General features: G+C 38.5%; 1 protein-coding gene across 1 annotated transcript in view; it reads left to right on the plus strand.

Annotated features, from left to right (window-relative positions):
- Positions 1-2,271: 2,271 nt before the first annotated feature.
- Positions 2,272-15,489, plus strand: part of Chsy (Chondroitin sulfate synthase) — a 43,003-nt gene continuing 29,785 nt past the window's right edge. Inside the window, exon 1 of the mRNA XM_090401478.1 lies at positions 2,272-2,486. The gene's annotated coding sequence lies outside the window, so the exon portion shown is untranslated. The remainder of the gene's footprint in view (positions 2,487-15,489) is intronic.

Below are 15,489 nucleotides of genomic sequence, written 5' to 3' on the forward strand. Positions count from 1 at the left end.
TGAAATAACACATATAGACATTTTATTATTATTTTAATTATTATAACGGTGTCTTCATGGTGGAAGAACACATCGTGGGAGACCCTACATTGAGAGATTAACCATTATTCACACAATACCTATCATATTTCTTCTTGAATTCATTAATAGATGAAGCATTCACAACCACCTATGGTAACGCATTCCAAAAGTTCACCACTCTCCAAGCAAAAAATTTAGTCCTAAAGCCGTTGTTAATCTTATACAATCTCCAGGGATAACCCCCCCCATTCTCTCCCTTCCTACTGTACAGAAAAAAAAGTGATGATTATCAACTGTCACTGATAAAACCTTTTTAATAATTTATATGCCTCTATGATATCTCCTCTCTTACATCTATCAGCTAGTTTCTGGAGCCCACAGACCTTCAACTTTTCCTCTTATGAAACATTCCACAGACCTATAAAAATTGTAGCATCTCGCCTCTGGATCTTCATCTTCATCACCAAGAAATACAGGTGATTTGCATTAAGGTTCTGTAATATGCTAAGCACCTGTATTTCTTCTACCTCTAGACTCCCATTAGTCAGTGACATATTTGGCACTGCAGTATTATAACCAAGATGATACACTTTTGCAAAATTACCATGAAGTAACTCATCAATTTGATTTGCTTCTGTTACTTCCTTATCATCAACAATTTTTAAAGTCACCCTTCTATAGTTATTCCTCCTTTTACTTACTACATAGCAAAAGAATTCCTTAGGATTTTTTTTGTATTCATCAGTTAGCTTCCTCTCATAATTAGCTTTGTCATTGCTTACCATACAGGTCACCTTTCTTGCTGGTACCTTTGTACTACTTCTGGTTATGCTGATTATTTTTTACTCGTTATACTTCCTCGAGAATATTTTCTTTATCTGTAACTCCTGCTTAATAATGCTATTTATCCATCTTACTTCTACTTGATTTCTTCTCCTAACTGTGGGAATACAGCCTGATACTGCTTTCCTTAAACACCCTTTGACAATCTCCCGCTCACCATCAACGTCTCTCCCTTTTAATTTTAATGCTATAGAACTGCTGAAACCTGACTTGTCATAATTACCAGCTTTGTGGTTTCACATAAACCTCTTCTTGATTTTAATATTATTATTATGTGACACCTCCATGGAGTCCAAAGACTCATCGAGGGAGAGTGTGCCAACAGGATCGAACGATTGATCCCCTTCCAACTCTTAACAGACTATTCAGCAGATCTTACAATCTCCCAGGTGAAGATCACATGATCGCTTACCCGTGGAGACAGTGTAACTAAATTGGTTATTGATATGTTCTCCGATGCAATGACCAGATCCAACACTCTCCAACCTCTTGTCCCTTCCATTACATGATTGTCTCAGGTAAATAAATTCCGTGTGATGATACAGTATTCCCCCTCTATCCGGGAGTTCACGGTACCATCTAGTTTGCCCAAAATTTTATCCGGGATCCGGAACTGGCATGGGCTGACGAATCAGACTATGGCTAAGTCAATATTCCTGACTGTAATCCGTCTGTGTTCTCGGACCGGTTTGCCTGCTTGCGGGATGAAAAAACACCAGATAAACTGGCGAAAAAACCCTGCTGTCCACGCCCAAGGCCGGCTAACTTGGCTGAGGAAGATCCTTAAGCTCCTCACGTCGTTGACGGGAATCGAACCTAGGACACTCCTTCCCCAGGCATATGGTTGCGAAGCGCAAAGCCACTAGGCTAACTGCGCGGACCTTGTCTCAGGCAGTTATCTATTATGAACTGTATAAATTCCATTTCCTTCCTTCCTTGTGACCATTCATTCTCCCAATTTATGTCTCCATAGTTAAAATCCCCCATAATAATTACTCGACATTCAGTGATCATGCTAATTTACCAATCTACATTATCCCTTATACCCCCCCCCCCTGGATTATACAGCAACCGATGATATATTTCATCCTGTTGATCTCTATATCACACCAAATAGCCTCAAATGAACTGCCCTCTGCATACCTGACATCTTGAGGCACTTCTACTCTTTTTGGTTTCAACGCCGCGTCTATCATTAGTACCCCCCCCCCCCCCATTCTGTCCTGTCTGTAAATACTGTATCCCTATAACTATATCATTCTTAGTTAACCTAGTCTCATTAATTCCTATAATTTTTGGCCAAGTTGTACTAACTAATGCCAAAAAATTTTTTACACACATATATATAATTATTTGGCGCTGTTGCATCGCGATGCTAATGACTATAGACTAAATTTCTTTTTTTAATGTTTGTTCCGGTCTAATTGTAGCATGTTTTTATAATAAATGAGTTAGACTTTAAGGAAGTTTGGTTAATTGAAATATAGATGTACAAGAAAAAATGTTTATCTTTAAGGAACTGCCGAAATTTGATGGACTTATTTATTAGGAAATATTTGCGTTGGGTATGGTTGTATTTATGAAAAACGGCGGGTAATATTCCTCCATGTGATCATTCCAAGGTGCAGTTTTTAATGTTCAAGCTTTATAAGTAAATCATTATGCATAATATTTATTATCACTGTAATGCCTTCTACAGCCTTGTATTTGGATAAATAAGATTTCCAATAATAGACATTTACATCCCTTTTTCTGAAACAAATAGCATGAAAATTAAACCCTGTGACAATTAATTTCTCGTAAATGTCATTGCACAGTGATCTTACCCTAGTAATTGACAGTCTATTTTAGTATTGTAGTTCATTAATAATGATATTCACAGATCTCACACGGATGAAAGATATAGGGATATACAGTAGAAAAAGGATTAAATTGCAAATCAGTCAATTGTTTTTCTTAGCGTTATATGTTTGCTTAGCTACCTTAGATGATAAAATTCAAATATAAACCTGCCAGTTAAGTTATTTCAAGCAACTCAGCCTATTAATTTTCTTAATGTGGAAATATTCCCCAAAAGAGAGGTTGTGTAAATTTAGTGAAACCAATCGAATATTTTTTGATAAGACATCTTATTACACGAAATCACACATTAACTAGCTGTCCATTAGAAACTTAACATTTCAGTTTGTAGTTTAAAATTATCTTTCCTGCAATTGATGGCTTTTATGACTAGCAGTTGCATGTTGTTAGCCTCTCAAATGTGATGAATTGCAAAGATGACTAACAAGTTTGTGGAATGAGCTGAATACTAACTTGTTAATGGTTGTCAGATAGCATGTATTTACTTTATTAAATTTCCTTCAAGATTTTTTTCTTAATCTTTCAGTGGCTACACTAGGCTTGGCAGTGCCCTCATATGTGTTCATATAGTTGTCTCCATTGATTCTGATAAGTTAGCATACTGCTAACTTCAGTATTTTTCAATCAAACTGAACTTATTGGCTTCATAAATTATTATTATTATTATTATTATTTAGGCCTCCAAGGAGTCAAAAGACTCATTGCAGGAGGTCCTTCCTAGGAAACACAAGTCTATCAAGACTCATCCACTCCTTAAACTCATTGACTGTTCTCGCTCTCACCACTCTATCAGGCAATGCATTCCACGGTTCAACCACCCTCCATGCAAAGAAACCACTTCTCACCCTCTTGCTCACAGTTTCCTTTCGTAACTTCCAGGGACCATCCCAGGAAGTTATGAAGTCATCATTCCTTCCCTCTGTTCAACCAAGCGAAAGAACTCCCCAATGTCAACCCTGTAACCACCTCTCAAAGTTTAAAAGTCTCAGTCATATCACCTCTCCTATTTCTATCCACCAAACTCTGCAGTCCACATTCCCTCAGCTGATCCTCATGACTAACATTGTACAGGCCTGAAACTGTCTTTGTTATCTGCCTTTGTACTCTTTCCACAGTTAATTTATCCCTTTCAAATCCTGGGGACCAAATCTGAGAACTATAGTCTACGTGTGGTCTGATCAGGGTCTTATACAACGGAATGATAACTTTTATCTCTGCAGGTCAGCGTCCTTCTCATTATTGCAGTAATCCTCAGTGTTACCTTCACCACCTTTGCAATATGTCCCCTGAATTTCAGGTTTCTATCAATCATCAACCCTAGATCTCTTGTCTCCCTTACTCCCTCCAGTATAGCTCCTCCAATAGAGTATGCAGCATCCCATCGATATGTCCCAAACCTTAAGACCTTACATTTTGCTGCATTAAACTGACACCCCCATTCATTTGCCCATCTGTCTAGCTTATTCAAATCCTCTTGCAGGACCACCACCACATCTGCACTATTACTAATAACCCTTCCCAGCTTCACATCATCTGCAAACAACTGAATATCCCCTTGCAATCCACTGACAATGTCATTGATATAACGGTTAAACAATATAGGTCCCAGTACTGAGCCCTGTGGGACCAAACTTGTAACCCTCTGCCTCCTTGAAACTGTCCCACCATACACAACTCTCTGATACCTATCGGACAGCCAATCCTGAATCCAGTTGACCAACCTGACATCCAAACCCAAGTGCTGCAACTTAAATATCAGCTTATCATGTGGCACTGTAACAAAGGTCGATTGCTGCACCCTTGTAAACTAAAGTTATCTTCTTTATTCGATAAACACCTTTTATTTATTTATATATCATTTAAATATATATATATCTTTATCTCTTATCATATATATATATTTCTTTAACTTAATATTCTTTTTTGTATCTTCTTTCTTATTTTATTTCTACCTTAGGTTATACCCTAGTAGATCATATAATCATTTATATCGTATTTTAGCCAAGGTTTGTAGCCATGGCAAAATCGCTCACTTTTCTTCTCTGAAATCACTACTAATCAATGGGGTTCTGCTATCAGGTCCGAATAGTGTTTTTTAGATCAGTGCATTGCAAAAGATTGAATTGGACAACTATTTTTTTCAACAATAACAACAAGTTTAATTTCTGGTCATATAATTATACATATCACATGAAATCACAAGATTCATTTATGAAAGGTAATTCTTAGTCTTTCTCAATCACTCAACTTGGTTTCTAGTATAATCTTTTGCACTTACTTACTTAGACTTTCAAACAGCATACTTTATATTACAACTATCAGGAGGTTATACACATAACATGAATTCGTTAAGTGTGCTTGACATTCCTAATTTAGTATTTATCAAAATACAACATACATGTATACAGATATATCTCTCAGAATCTCATTCCCTTCAAGTACTTAATCATAATCTAGGCAATAATATTTATACAGTCCACCTCATTGAGTTTCAAACATTCCAATGGTATGATATCAGGAACATACTCTATCATAAAATTAAATCATAAGTACACATATAATCAATCAAAGAAATTTCAATAGCTCAATATTTTCTTCCAGGGAAATGAACTGCGCGCATGTTTCACTCATTAGCGATTACACACTTTTATGAGAAATGTTAACACTAAATACTGTCTCCTTAAACTAGACAATTTAACAGTTCGATAGGGAATTCTTTCTTAAATCACAAACAAATTATGAATAAATAGACTCACATGGGTCTCTTCCTATCTTGCATGTGTCTTCCGTCCTTTTTCTTATTCCGGCACTTGAGGGAGGTTTCTCTCCCTCGTTCCGTATTTTGGAATTCTCCTTGAAGCATTACAGGGCACCGATGAATAGTCGCGACAGCTGGCAGAATATAGGGTAGGCTTTTCCGGCTTCTTGAACTGCCCGGTGAAGGATCTCTGCGTAGGTCAGGTCGTGCGCTTACTCGACTTCAGGATCAATACGGCAAGATTTCTCCTTAACTTATCACCTCCAGATATCTTTGCTGTGACTGAAACGACTATCAGTGGACGAGTCTCTCCGTCTACCCCACCGGAACTTACGGCACCTCGGGTCCTCGATCTCTCGTGGATGGATCACTCAGGATGAAGAAAATGAAGCCCTTCCAATCTCCGAACCAACCCTTTTAAACCATAGAGTCCCTGCACCTTGAATTAAGTTTTTTGGGACCCTTAGCATCCCTGTGTGAGTCTTGTGAGTAGTTTTGAGAACCCTGGATAATGTTTCTCAAATATTCACCGACATTCTTACTTCCTCCCTTTACTGCCTTAATCCTGCCTATGGGCCTTTCCTTTTGATTCGCGTTGCGCCCTTTCAATATTGACCTTGAAGGTCACCTGCAACGGGTATTGCGAACAATTTTCAAAAGACATGCCGAATTTCGAGCGATGCGCTTGGTTTCAATACTTCAACATCCCTTCTTAAACAATGAGTGAGTTAATTCCCTTGGGGCTTATTTTGCTCTTTATACAAATAGGTTTACATAGATGGTTAAAATATACATTTTTTTACAAGGAAATTTGGGTGAATTCCTACTGTAAAAAGTCGATGTTTTTAGATAATTTATTTTGGCAACATCAAATTTTTACAGCACCCTGTCAAATGCCTTCGCTAAATCCAAGAAAATGGCAGTATCAAATATGATCTGTTCTGGAGTTCCATCTGTTGAGATATAGCAAACCTTTTGTACCATGGATGTACTGATATCCCTACACAACTGCTAATATAATTGTTCATTTCAGTAATTTTTTTTCTTTATTTACTATATTTTATCACTATATTGTGAAAATGTGTATCATCAAGGCGGGAAAAGTTAGCTAGTATGTCATTTTCTTTCATAGATGCTTTCATTTTCTTACCAATGTGTGGGCTATTCTGATTCCATAAAATACAGATATTAGAATATAGAAATTCGATAATTACGCCAAGCTTTAAATATTTCAACATGTTTGCTCTAATAAACAAAATCATAGGAAGATTATATAGATGAAAAAATAAAGAAATTTCAGAAAATCTGTGGAACTATTAAAATGACACTGAATAAAAAAAAAAAAGACGAGGAACTCAACTAAAATTTTATAAAGTAATGACCGCTCCCACTCTGTTATATGGTTCAGAAACATGAACGGTTAAAAAGAAAGATGAAAATAAAATACAAGCTGCAGAGAAGATTTTTAAGAACAATTAAAGGATGAACAAAATTGGACCATATATAAGAAATGAAGATATCAGAAAAGAACTAGGTATTTATTATTATTATTACCCAAGACCTCAGGGAGTCAAAGACTCATCTGGGAGGTCCTTTTATCACACACACATCTCATCATACCGTGTCTTAAACACACTTAAACGCCTTGCAGACACTACACTTTTAGGCAAGGCATTCCAATCATTCATGACTCTGCACAAAAAAAAACCTGCCTCTCACTCCCCCTTTATACAGTTTCCAGGGATAACCTCTCGTTCTCCCCTGATCTCTCACTATTCTCTGTAGAACTTCTCCACCATTGATCTTATTACAACCCCTTACCATCTTGTAGGTCTCTATCACATCTCCCCCTCTTCCTCCTGTCCACCAGACTCTGCAAATTACATCTTCTCAATCTTTCCTCATACTCAACATTCCAGAGGTCAGAAACTACCTTAGTCAGTCACCTTTGGACCCTTTCCAACATCTCTTCATCCTTCTGAAAACCCGGTGACCAAATCTGGGCGCAATAGTCCATGTGTGACCTACTCAAAGCCTTATACAATGGAACAAGAATCTCCCTACTTCTACACGTCAGTGTCCTCCGCATCATTCCCAGAAGCCTTTGTGTTGTCTTCACAATTTTGGCGATGTGTCCTCCAAATTTTAGATCCTTATCCACTATCACCCCCAGATCTCTTATTTCCTCTACCTCCAACAATATATTCTCATCAAGCATAAATTCTGCATCCCATCTTTGTTTTCCAAATTTTAAAACCTTACATTTTGCAACATTGAATTCACATCCCCATTTCCGTGCGCAATCACTCAATTTATTCAAGTCTTCTTGCAAGGCCACAACATCTTCATTACTCTATGGTTCATCCCAACTTTGCATCATCTGCAAACAACTGAATATCTCCATCCAAATCTTCGCCAATATCATTAATATACAAGTTAAACAGTAATGGCCCTAAAACAGACTCCTGAGGCACTCCACTAGTGACTTTCCTTTTCCTGGATATCGCACCCCCATACACAACTTGTTGATACCTATCAGATAGCCAGTCTCCAATCCAATCCATTAATCTATTATCCAACCCCATCTGCTGTAGTTTGACTGTCAACTTATCACGAGGTACTCTATCAAAAGCCTTTGCGAAATCCAAGTATATTACTGTGTATCCTTCTCCTCTGTCCAAGGAGGCAGTCACTTTATTGTAATAAGTAAGTTGATTACTAAAATATGACCTCCCTTTAGCAAATCCATGCGGTCCATCAAAGATAATGCCATTGTTGTCAACCCAACTCTGGATCCTAGTTCTCACAAGTTTCTCCAACAACTTAACTACAACACCTGACACACAGATAGGCCTATAGTTTGATGCTTGAATTCGATCACCTCCTTTATGAAGTGGCACAATCTTGACCTCCTTCCACTCCTTAGGAACTTGATCAAGTGCAAGACTCGTATTAAAAAAATATGTCAGGGCAGGTGTCAACTCCCTGGCACATTCCTTCAGAATACGCAGTGATATATTATCAAGTTCCACAGCCTTATTTACATCTAGTTTACTCAACTCCCCCAAACACCTCTGCTCACTTACAGTCAGTCTCTCCTCCCCATCATCAACTGCTCTCGATCTCTCCATGAAGTCACATTCACAAGATTGAAAGATATTTATGAATTGCTCATTAAGTATCTCCACCACACATTCTGCAACAGCTGTCTTTATACCATTTTCTCCAATCAGTGTCATCCTTCCATAATCATTCTTTCTTTTGCTGGCTACATATCGAAAGAACTCCCTAGGATTCTTTTTGGCTTCATTAGCTAACTGCTGTTCATACTTCTCTTTAGCTACTCTCACTAACCAAGTCACCCTCCATGCCTGGTCTTTGTAGACCTCATGAAATTGGTTATTTCCACTTCTCTTATGCTGTCTCCACAATGCCCTTTTTCTCTGTATCGCATGCTTAATCTCTTTATTCATCCATTCTCACACCTACCTTATTTAACCTTCTCACCCTTGGAATACATTTAGACATTGCATCTACTAGATAGTTTTTGAAAATCCCCCAAGCTACATTGATCTCTTTTCCAGCTAACTCCTCATTCCACAAGCTGTCTCCTGAGCTCTTCATAATCACCCCCCCTTGTAGTTCCACATATACCCTTTTCTCACAGGGTTCCTTGCACTGCTGGCAACCACCCAGGTAATCACCTCATGGTCACTCTCACCAATTGGTGGATGATTTGACACTCATTTATAATTACATCCTCTGATGAGATGACCAAATCCAAGACCCTTAATCCTCGTGTGCCCTCTGTTACATACTGCTGAGGTAGTTATCCGTCAAAGAAAAGAAACTAATTTTCTTTACTTCCAGTTGCTATCTCATCATTCCACTCTATATTGCCATAATTAAAATCGCTCATAATGATCACCCTTTTCTTATTTACTTGGCTAATTTGACTATACATTTCACCATCACCACTATCCACATTACCTGGTCTATAACAACATCCCACCAAGTATTTGATTCCATTCACCTCTATCTCACACCATACTGCCTCAGAACCACTGGCACTATTTCCATCTTGCATCTCTACTTTGTATGGACATAACTCTTTCTCTATCATCAATAGCACTCCCCCTCCCTTTTTACCCCTTCTGTCCTCACGAAACACATCATACCCTTCCATCTCTATTCCTTTCAGGATGTCATCCTCTTCCAACCATGTCTCACTTATTCCAACAATCTTTGGGTGAACAGACGCAATTAGTGAACCATTTCATCTGTCTTGTTTCTTATACTTCTAGCATTGGTATACAAACACAACAGCTCATTTCTGGATCTACAGCTAGTTCCACTGATATCACTCACCTGATGTGATCTCTCCATGCTAGACTGGGGCCATTTCCCTTTCTACTTCTTCATTTTAGAACCCTTTTCAATTCCAACTGTTTCCTCTTGATCCCTGGTCATCCCATTCCTTTCCTGCCTACACATGCTCTCGCCTCCACTTGGAGCATCCACCTTTCTCACGCTGTGTACCCCTGTCCACCCTGAGCCCCCCCCCCCCCATTTCCCTGCTCCTCTTGCACACCCATTCTCTCATTTTCTATATTCGTACCACTCACTTCCCCATTCATATCCACTTCTTCAATCTCTCCTGCTCTTCCACATCACTCCCCTCTCGATCTGATTCATTCTCTCTATTCACTTCTGTACCTTCCAGCAGCAGTCTCTCCAAGCGACTCACACCATAACCACTCAAATGCAGTCCATTGATTCCATACAGCTCACTTCATCCCTCAAACTCATTCCACACATTAACAAACTGTACTCCCATCTCCTCACACATTTCAGCCAGCATATCATTCATAATCCTTGCTCTCCACCTCATTTCACCACAGTCATACCTAGGCAACACACTGACTACCCTTCCTGTCACACTATTCTCTTTTATCCTTCCAAGCAGCAATCATAAGCACCACTGTAGTGCAGTTGAAAAAATAATGGGACAGTGCATCCTTTGATATTAGTAGTGCCTGGGAAGTAGTCAAGGAGTATTGGAAAAAGGCAGTATCACACTGTATACCTAGGGTAAGGATGATAAATCAGGTGGAAATTAGATGAATAAGTAGCATCATTAAGCAGGAACTGCAAAAAAAAAAAAAAATGAAGAGGTTGTGGAGGGAAGTTGAAGGTGATCAAGAAATGATAACACATGATAAAGGAAGCAAAATCAGAGTTAAAGAGGAAGTTTATCAAGATGCAAAGAAATCACAGAATTCTTTCCTGACAAGTGAAAGGAAGAATGACCATGGTAGGTTAAATTTGGTGCATGCTGATCGTATGAAGTAACAGAATTAGACAAAATAGTCGAATTATTGAGTGATTGTTAAGGGGCAAATGAACCTATAGGTGGTACATTTTGTGGTGGTGTGGATTTTTTTTTCTATTTTTATCAATTTTATATATTTTTTGTATTTCTAATTAATTTATTTTTACGTACCCCATAAACCCTGCTCTAGAGACCAAATGTGGAACTTTTTCTAGCCACTTCATGCCTCCAATAAGCGGGGTGGTAGTTTCAAACTAGGCAAAGAAATTCATCTCCCACCTAAAGACAATCACAAACATCCAAGGCCAAAGTGGGATTCACACCTGCAGCCTGTTGGTTTGAGAGTAAGCATACCAACCACTCAGCCAACTAAGCTGGCAATAAAATCATGGATTGAGGAGTTGGATGGAAAGAACTATCTTCTATTCAAGAACTCTAGAAGTAATTTAAGAAGCAATGCCAAAATGTATTCCAAGTGTTATAATGTATAAAGCTTGACTTTTTGCAGTCTAAATACACCAATAGTGAGGCAATTCTTCTTGGGGACGTCATTGTCCCCCCCCCCCCCATTCTCCAGTTTCACTGACAAAGCAGGCAGCAGGGTTGCTGAGGTTTACCATCAGCAATGACCTATCTCAGATCATCAATCTTCCTATCAGAATACTTAACAACCTCCCCCCCCCCCTCTGATTTGCCAACACATTTCACTTCTTCCTAACAAGTTCCCCTTCCAAGTATACTGTGGTTGTCAATTCTCCTCTTGGTAACTTCGACCACAACCTCATACAAATCTCTTTTGCACAGAACGACCTTCACCCACCAATTCACAGTCTCGTGTCCTTTGGCACTACAAGGATGTCAAATGGGAAGATCTCTGTGACTTCTATTCCTCCTTCTGATCCAAACACCTGCTCAGACAGAATAACAGAAATCATCCTCACAGGAATGAAGACTTTCGTCCCTCATTCCACTCCAAATTCTCAGCCACCATCCAAGCTTTAGTTCTCAAAAAAAGTGTTTCCATGCTGTAAAAGGGGAAAAAATAAACCTCTGCTTACCACGAATGGCTCAAGACCAAAACTCCAGCTGCTCACTCTGCCTACACTACCACTGCTTCACAATGATTGTAAAAGAATCATTACCAAGTCTCCAAGTTGGACTTTGAAAGGGCCAAATGCTGCAATGATGACCTGATGACCTGAGAAAAGTTCCCTCCACACTATCAAGACTGGCTCTCTTAATGTCACCCATATCTTCCAACACAAAGAAATCCAAAGAATCATCAATAACCTGAACACAAACAAGCCATCTGGTCCTGATGATATTCCACCTATTGTGTTAAAAAATTGTGCACCAGAACCAATGCCTATCCTGTATTGCCTTTTCAATCTATCTTATTCAACTGGCAACTACCCTGCAACATGGAAGCAGGTTCACATCTAACCCATCCTAAAGAAAAGTGATAAAAGTCAACCAATGAATTACCATCCAATTGCGCTCACTTCTTTTCTTTCTAAAATTAAGGAGAAAGTCATCAACAATCAAATCTTGAACCACTTAGAGATTTACCAACTAATCAGTGACCAGCAGTGTGGATTCCACCACTCGTGATCTACAGCTGATCTTTCTTTCACCACCCACCTCTGGACTCAAACCATGGAGAAATTTGGAGAAACACATGTGGTTGCCCTCGACATTTCAAAGGCATTTGATCAGGTTTGGCACAGGGACCTATTTAACAAACTACCATCCTGTAGTCTACCTTCCTCACTCTGCAACTGGATCACCAATTTTCTCACTGTGGCATGGTGGATGGTTTACTCTCCTCAGATTTCCCCACAATGCAGGAGTATCCCGGAGCTCTATTCTTTCACCCACTCTCTTCCTCTTGTATATAAATGACCTGCTCTCTCGGAATTTCAATCCTATCCATAGCTTTCCCGAAGACAGTACACTCCGCTCCTCTTTTTCATTCAACAAACCTTGTAGTGCTCAAGAATTAGAATCCTCAAGATCTGCATGACCAATGAGTGACCTGAACTCAGATCTCCTAGCTATATCCCAGTGGGGAAAGGCCAACCTTATAAACTTCAATGCACCAAAAGTCAGTCCTGTCTCTCCCAAGAAAGAGTTTGCATCCATCCCCCTTACCTTCAGTAATACGGAGATAAACTTAGTGTGCTTTTTTCGCACAAGACACTTCTTTACACCTTCACTGCTGCTAACTTTATACAAAGCCCAAATCTGCCTAGCCATGGAATAATGCTCCAATGTAAAGCACCAAAATCCTCAGTAAGATTGCTCGATTCTATCCAGAAGAGGACAATCTGGCTAATGAATGATCCCTCTCTTACATACCCTCTTTAATCCTTCTTTCACAGATGCTCAGTTTCTGCCTTATGTCTCTTCTACAGATATTTGCATGGATAGTGCTCTGCTGAATTTGTCACTATTATTCCTCTACTTTCCTCCAAATGCATTGAAACAAGAGCCACTACTAACCAACACCCTTTCACAGTCCATCTTGAAACTCACCAAACCAACGCCACTGCCTCCTCCTTCATCCCATGTACCTCTGTCTTTTGGAACAGTCTCCTCCCCAAAGATTACAACTCTTAGCTGTTCTAGCAAAATGTGAACAGATTCCTCTTTTTTTCTATTCCTCTTACCTGCACATGGCACGAATGTGTGATAGGTCTTGTGGCCTTTCGTGTGTGGATGAGATATTTAAAAAAAAATGTAGGTGTGAAATGCATTCCAAGGGTTATGAGGTAGATGTGAAATGGATTAATAAAGAGATTTTAAGCATGCAGTATATGGTGTAAGAAGACATTATGGAGGAGCATAGGATCAATTATATGAGTAGTACAAAGAACAGGAGAGGAAGATGACTTATTTGGCAAGAATTGCAAAAGTGGTATGACAGCACTTAACTAATGATGCAAAAAAAATCTCAGGGAGTTTTTTTGATACATAGCCATTAGAAGAAAGAATGATTATGGAAAGATATTGGTTGCTGAAAATGGTAGAAGAATAACTTCTGCAAAGGATATAGTTCAGATATTAAATAAGCTGTCCTAAAGGGTTTTTTTTTATGTATTACAAGACCTGCGGAGTATCCATAATTAAACATTTATATGTATTGTGTCACAGTAAAAAATATTTATTTTATAAATATTTTGTCTTGCTTATTATAAGAGATCATCAGTGAGAGTGAAGATGAGAGAGAGTGATGATGTCTTATGATATGCAAGACAAAATATTTGTAATATATATATATATATATATATTTATTTATTTATTATTTGGCATACATGTGAATGTTTAATTATTAGTCATAAAGGTATTTTGTCTTCACGAATTGTGAATCATGCAGAGCTTGAGTGAAGTGGGAAGGGAGGATGAGGCGAGACTAATTGTGATTGAGTGGGAGGTATATGGGGAATTGAGTAAACTTGATGTTAATCAAGTTTATTCATTAAGACTGTGCGAGATAATGATGGTGATCAGATGTGTTTTGAGGGAATGTTTCAAGAAGTTGACATCTGCCTTGGTGTACTTGTTTAATATGAGTTTTATATTGGTTTAAGTTCCAAAGGAGTGGAAGGTCGGCAAGATTATTCTGCTTCATAAAGGAGGTGACAAGACTCAAGTGTTGAATTATAGTCAATCTGTGTTTGTCTGGAGTTATGGTTAAAGTTTTGGAAAGGTTAACTTTGACCAAAATCCAGAATTGAGTGAACATCGTTCTCTTCAATGCACTGCATGGGTTTGCTAAAGGAAGGTCATGTTTTAGTAATCTGCTTACTTATTACAGTAAGGTGCTAAGTGCATTGGACAGTGGAGATACATGCACAGTTGTATACTAGATTTTGCAAAGGCCTTTGCAATACACAACTTGCTGATAAACATCAGCAAGTTGTGTATTGGGAAGCAGCATCCCACAGGAAGTCACTAGTGATGTGCCTGAGCATCAGTTTCACAGTTGTTGCTGTTTTAATTCGATTGTTAATGATATTGGAAAGATATCAAATGGGAATGTTGTCAAAGGTTTCACGGTATGATAAGAACACAGATGGTTAAGAAAATAACTATTTATTAACTTAAAGCTAATATTTCGCTGGTATTATATCCAGCATCTTCAGAGCACACAACACAAAGTTTGTTACAAATGTACTTCATTACAAAAGTACACTGATTACAAATGTAATCAGTGTACTTCGTGATATATTATCTGACATTTTGAATCCTCAGCTATGGGATATTTTGGATGGAATCTCCGACTCTACAGCCAATAAAGAATTTGCTAAAGTTAAAAACCGACACCGGAAAAAATTTGAAATCCTCTAGCAATGCAATGTTACACAGCGGCCGCAATTTCATCAAAATGGAGTCGTTGTGAACCTATCATCGACAACCTTATCCAAAGAGGCCACGAGTGCATTAAGTCTTGGACACAGTTTTGCCATTACTCACTTATACTTACTCCAAAAGATGTACCTAAAACCAAAATAATGGCTTCCGTTGAACGCGGGATTTACCACTTGCCTCCAGCCATAGCCAATAATAATTGGTTAGACGTGGCCAGTATCCTTATCCATTCTAAGCCTCCCAAAAACAATATCCCACATAAAGAAATAATAGCTCTAAAAGAACTACGCAATAATAACCACAT

This window comes from Typopeltis vanoorti, chromosome 12 (assembly GCF_054136105.1).
Source record: "Typopeltis vanoorti isolate ZY-2024b chromosome 12, IOZ_Tvanoo_1.0, whole genome shotgun sequence".
NCBI lineage: Eukaryota > Metazoa > Arthropoda > Arachnida > Uropygi > Thelyphonidae > Typopeltis > Typopeltis vanoorti.